Source organism: Choloepus didactylus, chromosome 21 (genome assembly GCF_015220235.1).
Source record: "Choloepus didactylus isolate mChoDid1 chromosome 21, mChoDid1.pri, whole genome shotgun sequence".
Taxonomy (NCBI): domain Eukaryota; kingdom Metazoa; phylum Chordata; class Mammalia; order Pilosa; family Megalonychidae; genus Choloepus; species Choloepus didactylus.
The window spans coordinates 52,480,574-52,487,040 of NC_051327.1; positions in this window are offsets into that span (position 1 = coordinate 52,480,574).

Consider the following 6,467-nt stretch of genomic DNA (forward strand, 5'->3'; position numbering starts at 1 on the left):
TTCTACCTACTCCAGAAGAATCTTCTTTCCAATAGGAATGATCATGAAAGATCATGTAAGTTTGAAAATTATTTGGGATATACTGCTAAAAATAAAGAGGATCTTCCAGTGCTGTTCTGGTACCAGGAACCCAAGTATAAGTCTCACTTTTCTTTCTGGAATTAAGTAGGGAGATCATTCACTCTAAATATAATAGGTCCAATTACTAAAAATGAGTGTTGGAGAGTTTCAGTTATGCAGATGAATAAAAACAAACTGGCATGAAAGAAAAACCTGAATGTATAAATCCACATCACAGATCCTCAAGAATTATTTGCAGTTCACAATAATAATGATAAAAATAATCAGGAAAAAGGCATAGGAATTTAATTCTGAGACATATTTTCACATAATGAAATTGTCTCATTTTACAAACCATGATTAAGAAACAGTGAACTGATTGATTAGCACAAAGTCATAAGGTTAGTACAAACTTTATCTATACTTCAGACCATAAGTATGTGTGGCAACCCATGGCCTGAGCAAAACAGGCCTGCAGATCTTTGGTGCACAGCAGTCTGCATGACCTAGGCAGCTAAATATTTAATCTATTGTCTTTCTAAGCCAGTAAAGAGAAAAAGGGTAAATTGATTTTAAAATGTAACCGTGGGAAGCAGGCAGGAAGTGAGAGGCTTTTAGTCTCACAAAAAGAGCAAAACGTAATTGTTCAAGTGTTATTCTAGTCCTTCCTGAACCACCTCTCAGGTCAGATTGACCTGTTCCCACATCTATGCTCCACCCATGAATCCACAAAACCTAGGTTTCTGACCTATGAATTGGGGAGACTTCTGTCTCCCATATAAGGTTGTCGTAAAGTTTGAGTGTGATAACAAATGTAAAGGGCTTCCATAGGTATCAAATAAAATCATCAAAAGAAAAGAAAAAGTACTGATAATATAAAATAAGCATTAAAAATAAATAAAATAAGGAGGTAGAAATACGGAGGAAGAGAGAGATACAGCGCCTGTCCAAGAGAAGCTTATATTGTCATGAGGGAGATAATCAAATAATTCTATAAAGATATAATTATAAATGATGAAAAGTGCCATGGAAGAATATTATTAGGTATCATTAGATTGTATAAGAAGGGTTGACATAGTGAGAGATCTTAGGGAAGATGTATCTGAGATATTTATCTTGAAGGATAATAATAGGAGCTCAATAATCAGAGTTGGTGATGAGGATGTGGTGCAGGCTGCAGAGAAGACAGTGACAGCAGTGCTGCAGCGGCCAAATCACAGGCCAGGTTCCAAGATGAGAAAAGTCACTGTGTATTCAAAGACATGGAACAAGTATAGAGCGGCTGGATGGATAAATAAGGCCTTGCAAATTTAGGTAGGGGAAGGGACAACACTAGACAAAATAGGGACTGGGTAGCACATGTCAGAGATGTTAGAGTATAGCCTAAGTGCTACAGGGAGCCATTGAAGTGTTATAGTAAGAGGCATGGTGTTGTCCAAAGTAGATTATCTTGGTAAATGCATGTAAGCTCTCAAGGAAGGCTCTCAGGAAGATGGACAGCATGCAGCTTCGCTTACATTTGTTCAAAAAGGGAACTGACCGCTTTCTCAATCACCTGGTTCTGGGGCTGTAAAATGGTTCAGGGCAGAGAATTTCATGGTGATACTCTACTAGAACCACTTGAGCTAGTTTTAGCCAAGTTAAATGGAATGTTTCTTCATTACAAGAAAAATTGCATTTGTGCTGGCTTCCATCTGAGGCAGGTTAGACACAGGGAAAAAAACATCTCAGTCTCTGAGGTGACTTTGGACTCGGTGCAGGATAAGGTAGGCATCTGGAGAGAACAGTCAGGCTCAGGAAACCTGAGGAGGTTGAACAAAGTAAGATACAACCACATGGCATGAACAAATCACAGTAATCTGTTCACAACCTCTGGTCTGAACGTTTATTCAGCCTATTGCAATAGCTTGCTTGCAGACCTAGAGCTGCATGTTTATTAACCAATCAAAAAAATGTATAGTCAACCAATTGCAATAGCCTATTTACAGTACTTGATTTGAATGATTACTCACTAATCACAGTGTGCCAAGTGTACCAATGTCTCAAACTTCACCTCCATTTGTTTGATTTCATAAAAAGCCCTTGTGCCAAACCGCGTTCTAGACCTCAGTTTCTCACTCTTTTCTAGTTAGTGCTCATCTCTCCATTACCAAAGTCAACTGTTACTTAGACCCCAGTTCTACCAACCTAACAATCAGCATTGACTTAGTCCTTAACAATATCTTTTCTAGGAACATGGTGATGAAGACTCCCTAAGATGCTGTTTAGGCTACTGGCAGCCTGTTTGTGTTTTCAGGTGAATATATATGGATTTCAATATTGTCCAGCAAAACAGCCAATGCAGATTTATAATTTCCATTTTCATGCCTCTGGCTGTAGGCATTTGGTTTCTCATTGCCTTGTTCACATCCTGTACCTCATACCAGGAAACCATGATGGCCCTGGAAGCCATAGGCTACCAGAGTCCCATTCCTCCCACCCCAAGCAAGGTGCCCATCTATCTATTCATCAAATACATGAGCATTTCTGAACTATTTGAGTAGTAGTCACTGAGAGGTAGTCTAGGGTCAGTATGAGTTATTAATTTAACAAGTAACTGATGTCCCATCTAACGTGTAAATTTAAGGGGATTAAATAAGGGAACTTTTGAAAAAGAGTTCATATGCTTTGGGGAATTACAAGGAAGAGTGTAATAATCTCTGGACTATTCCCTTCTGAGAAGTATTACCATCCTTAGCACTGAAGAAAGAAGAGTAAGTGGTAAAGGGAATGGAGGGAGAGTTTATGGAAGGGGTCATCTGGCAGGAGATATGTTCTTTGTCCAAGGATTCCGTGAGCTTGTGGCAACCTTGAAGGGAAGTAACAGTGAACAAACATTCAGATCTCAGTGCTTTTCACTGCAACTAAGCATTGGTAAACTCGTTAAGAAGGCCTTGAACAAATCAGCCCTTTAATACAGGTAATACATACATCCTGACCCTCTAGAGCAAAGATGAGGCAGGAAAAGGGTGGAAACAGAATTGGAGATGAACATGGGAGATATCAAGCATAAGACAGGCAATTAGAATTTATGGGCAAATGCTTTAACAGAGAGATAAATATTTAGTGCATATCTTATTTGTTTAGTTTACACAAATCTTTGCTTAACATCTTCACAACCCAAAATGTAACAGGAACACAAATAGTGGCAGATTACAGTTTTCACAAGGAATCACTGTATCCAAAATCCTTTTCTCCATCTTATTAAAAAAATCTGATTTTTAAAAATCCATTTTATTAATTGTCTTGTTAAGCATTCCCCAAGCTATGAAATCTTGAGGGATTGTAAGAATCTACAACCCACGGGATCCAGAAATCAATGTAAAAGATTTTGTAACCAGCAGATTTCATTATTCAGGATGATGGTGTTACTCAGAATTTTAGGTAAGTTACTAATTCAGGTGGTAGAGGTAGGAGGAAAATTCAATTTCATACTGACAACCTGATATTAGACAATGACATGCTAAGTTATATTAAGTGCAAAAAAAGGGTATCTTTTCAAGCATCTTCACCATCATACTAGAGAAGCTTCTGAGACAGCTGAGAGGACCTAAGGAAGATGTTATTTTTCATGTTTATGCAAAAAAGGAAAATTAAGAAATCAGGAAGAAAAAATAAACAACTAAAAAACAAGCTTCAATAACTACTTAACAAAAGAAATCACTCTTCTGAGTATCTAAGGAGCAACAGCGATAGCAAGTGAAGTAACAGGCTAACAAACAAAGGACATCAAGAAATATATAATATTTTCATTTTGATCTATTTTGAGAAAAGAGGCAAACACCTGATATAAGAAAAACATCCAGACATTAGAAGAGTTAGAAGGGATAATTTCAGTTACTTTGCATACACTGTCAAGTTATCAGAATCTTCTGCTTTTGGTTAACAAACAAAGAACTCAGCTATTCCAGCCCTGCTCTCAACTTATGTATGTAGATGGATTTTAGGAGAAGAACCAAGGAGATGTGTGCCCTATTTTGATTTTTTTTGTCCAATGTTACTTATGGGAGATCCTCCCTGCCCCCTACTGTGCATAATTGTATTTCTTTCCTAAGAGACCCAAAGGGCCTGGAATCCCATCAAAGTTAATTATCCTTTCTAAAGTAATGGAGCTCAGAGCAGAGAATGCAATGGCAGAGGGAATGAAAGGGAAGGAGCATAACATTGGGCTCTATGATGGAGGATGAGGTCATTGAAAGGACTCTGGGCCAAGGATAATGTTGATGTGGTAGAGAGTAGGGAAACTGGAATGAAGAAGGGAATATATAGCAGGGGATGGAGGAGCAATATAGGATGCCAATTCATCTCATCATAATATTTTAAATAAAACAGCAATACCACTACTTTACTAGTGTGTAACATAATTATATTTGAGAGAGATGTTGAAATGTCAAAAAAGGAATTAAACACTTTATGTACAATATAGCCTTTGAATTTTCCTATAATATCATGAAGAAATTATTATGCCCATAAATAGAAGAGAAAACTGAGAATTAGGGAAATTAAAATAGGTGTCCAGTGTCAAAGCATTGGAGAATTGTGGCAAGAGGATTCAAACTGAGATCAGTTTCAGCTCATCTTTATAAAAGTATACATTGTGCAACAAACACATCTTTATACTTGTTAGCTCCTCGAATATTCACGGCATTGCAATATAGGTAAGATTGCCGTAAAACATAATAATCATACAAATAAAATAATAAAAAAGCAATGATAATAACTGCCAAATTTCTCAGTCATGATCAACAGACAAACTATAACAGAAGCACTTGGACTGCTAGAAGGAAAGCAATTTCCTGAATGTTGCCCACAACATGATAATTTAGAATGCATGGGTTGGGATCAAGGAGGCTCTAATAAGCCCTAAATTTAAGGACCACTTGTAGCTTGGCTAATTACCAACTTCCAGACACTGGACTCAGCCCTACAGAGGTTTTCTCCATAAAGCTTTAAAACAAACATTTGGAGAGAGAAATAGTCCCTGTTTGACATGTGAAGAAACTCTCTAATGCTTTCTCCAATGCCCAGATTTTGTAACAGATGAAAATCTTATTTGAACCCATATTATTTGCTTGGAGGGCAAACACTTTTCTTTGTTATCCCGGCTCTCAATAATTAGAGCAGTAAGCTCTGATTTAACACATGTTTCCTGTCCATCAAGACTTGTAATGGCAGACTAGCTGTTGAAATATGAAAACCAACTTCTTCACAAACTCACTCCATTTGGGAAAACAAATGACCTGTTATTTGGTCAGAGTATTTTATGGACAGGTTTCTTTGTTCCTTTCTAAACCTGTCCGCAAAGAACACAAATAGTCAGGGATTACTTGTGCCAGGAAAGGCACTTGGGCTACCAAACAGTTGTGGAGATTTTAGGGTAGCATGACATCATTAGAGGCCACCAAGAAACAGATTCTGATGGTTTGCTCCTTGCAGAAACAGGGCCATCCATTGATTCACTTATTAATGCATTCAGCAAATATTTATTGTGTTCTATTCTACATCAGGTAATATTCCAGGCATGGGATGTATATGGATGAATGAAACAGACAAAAATCTCTGTTCTCTTGAAGTTTATGTCTCATGGGGTTTACATGTTAAATTAATGAGCTTACTAGGACTAGTTTACATCCAGGTATCTCCTCTTGACTGCAGTGACCAAAGGACACATGGAAAGGTGGCTGGAGCATGATGTCATAACAGGTAATGTGACCACTCTGGGATTTCCTCCAGTTGTTTGTTTTTCCTTTGCCTCATTCCTGGAAGACTCCTATAAAGAGTTAAATAGAAAGGAAAATGCAAAGCTCTGGAGAAGAGAATCTTAATGAATTGGTAAAAGCCCTGAAGGAATATTTTTTAACTATGTGCTGTGATTTTTGATCATTACAAGATAGGGGCTCAACTAGACATTCAATATGTAGAGCAAAAGGATAATACTTGTCCTATAACCTGGGATGATGCCATTCAAAAAGAAAGTCCCAAATCCAACCTTCAATGTCTTGTGATAAAAGCCTTTATAATTATGAATTTGAAATATAGGCCACTCCAAAAATAAACATGAAATATTTTGAACAGTCTCAATATATACTCATTTTTCTGAAAATTAAAAGATTTTCATTTGTTTCATTTTAAATTCTATCCAGTAATGCTTACCATTGTAGAAAATATTATGTATGTACAAAATACACTTTTGCAATGTTTTAATATATGCTACCATTCATAGGAATTCACAATTGAAGGAAGACAGTCCTTTGTTTTGTTTGGAATTTTTTCAAAAATTATTTAACTTTTCAGTAAAACCAGATCACCAGTGTAAATGCCCTTTCTGATATTTGAGACACCAATATATTCATGTTCATTCTACATGG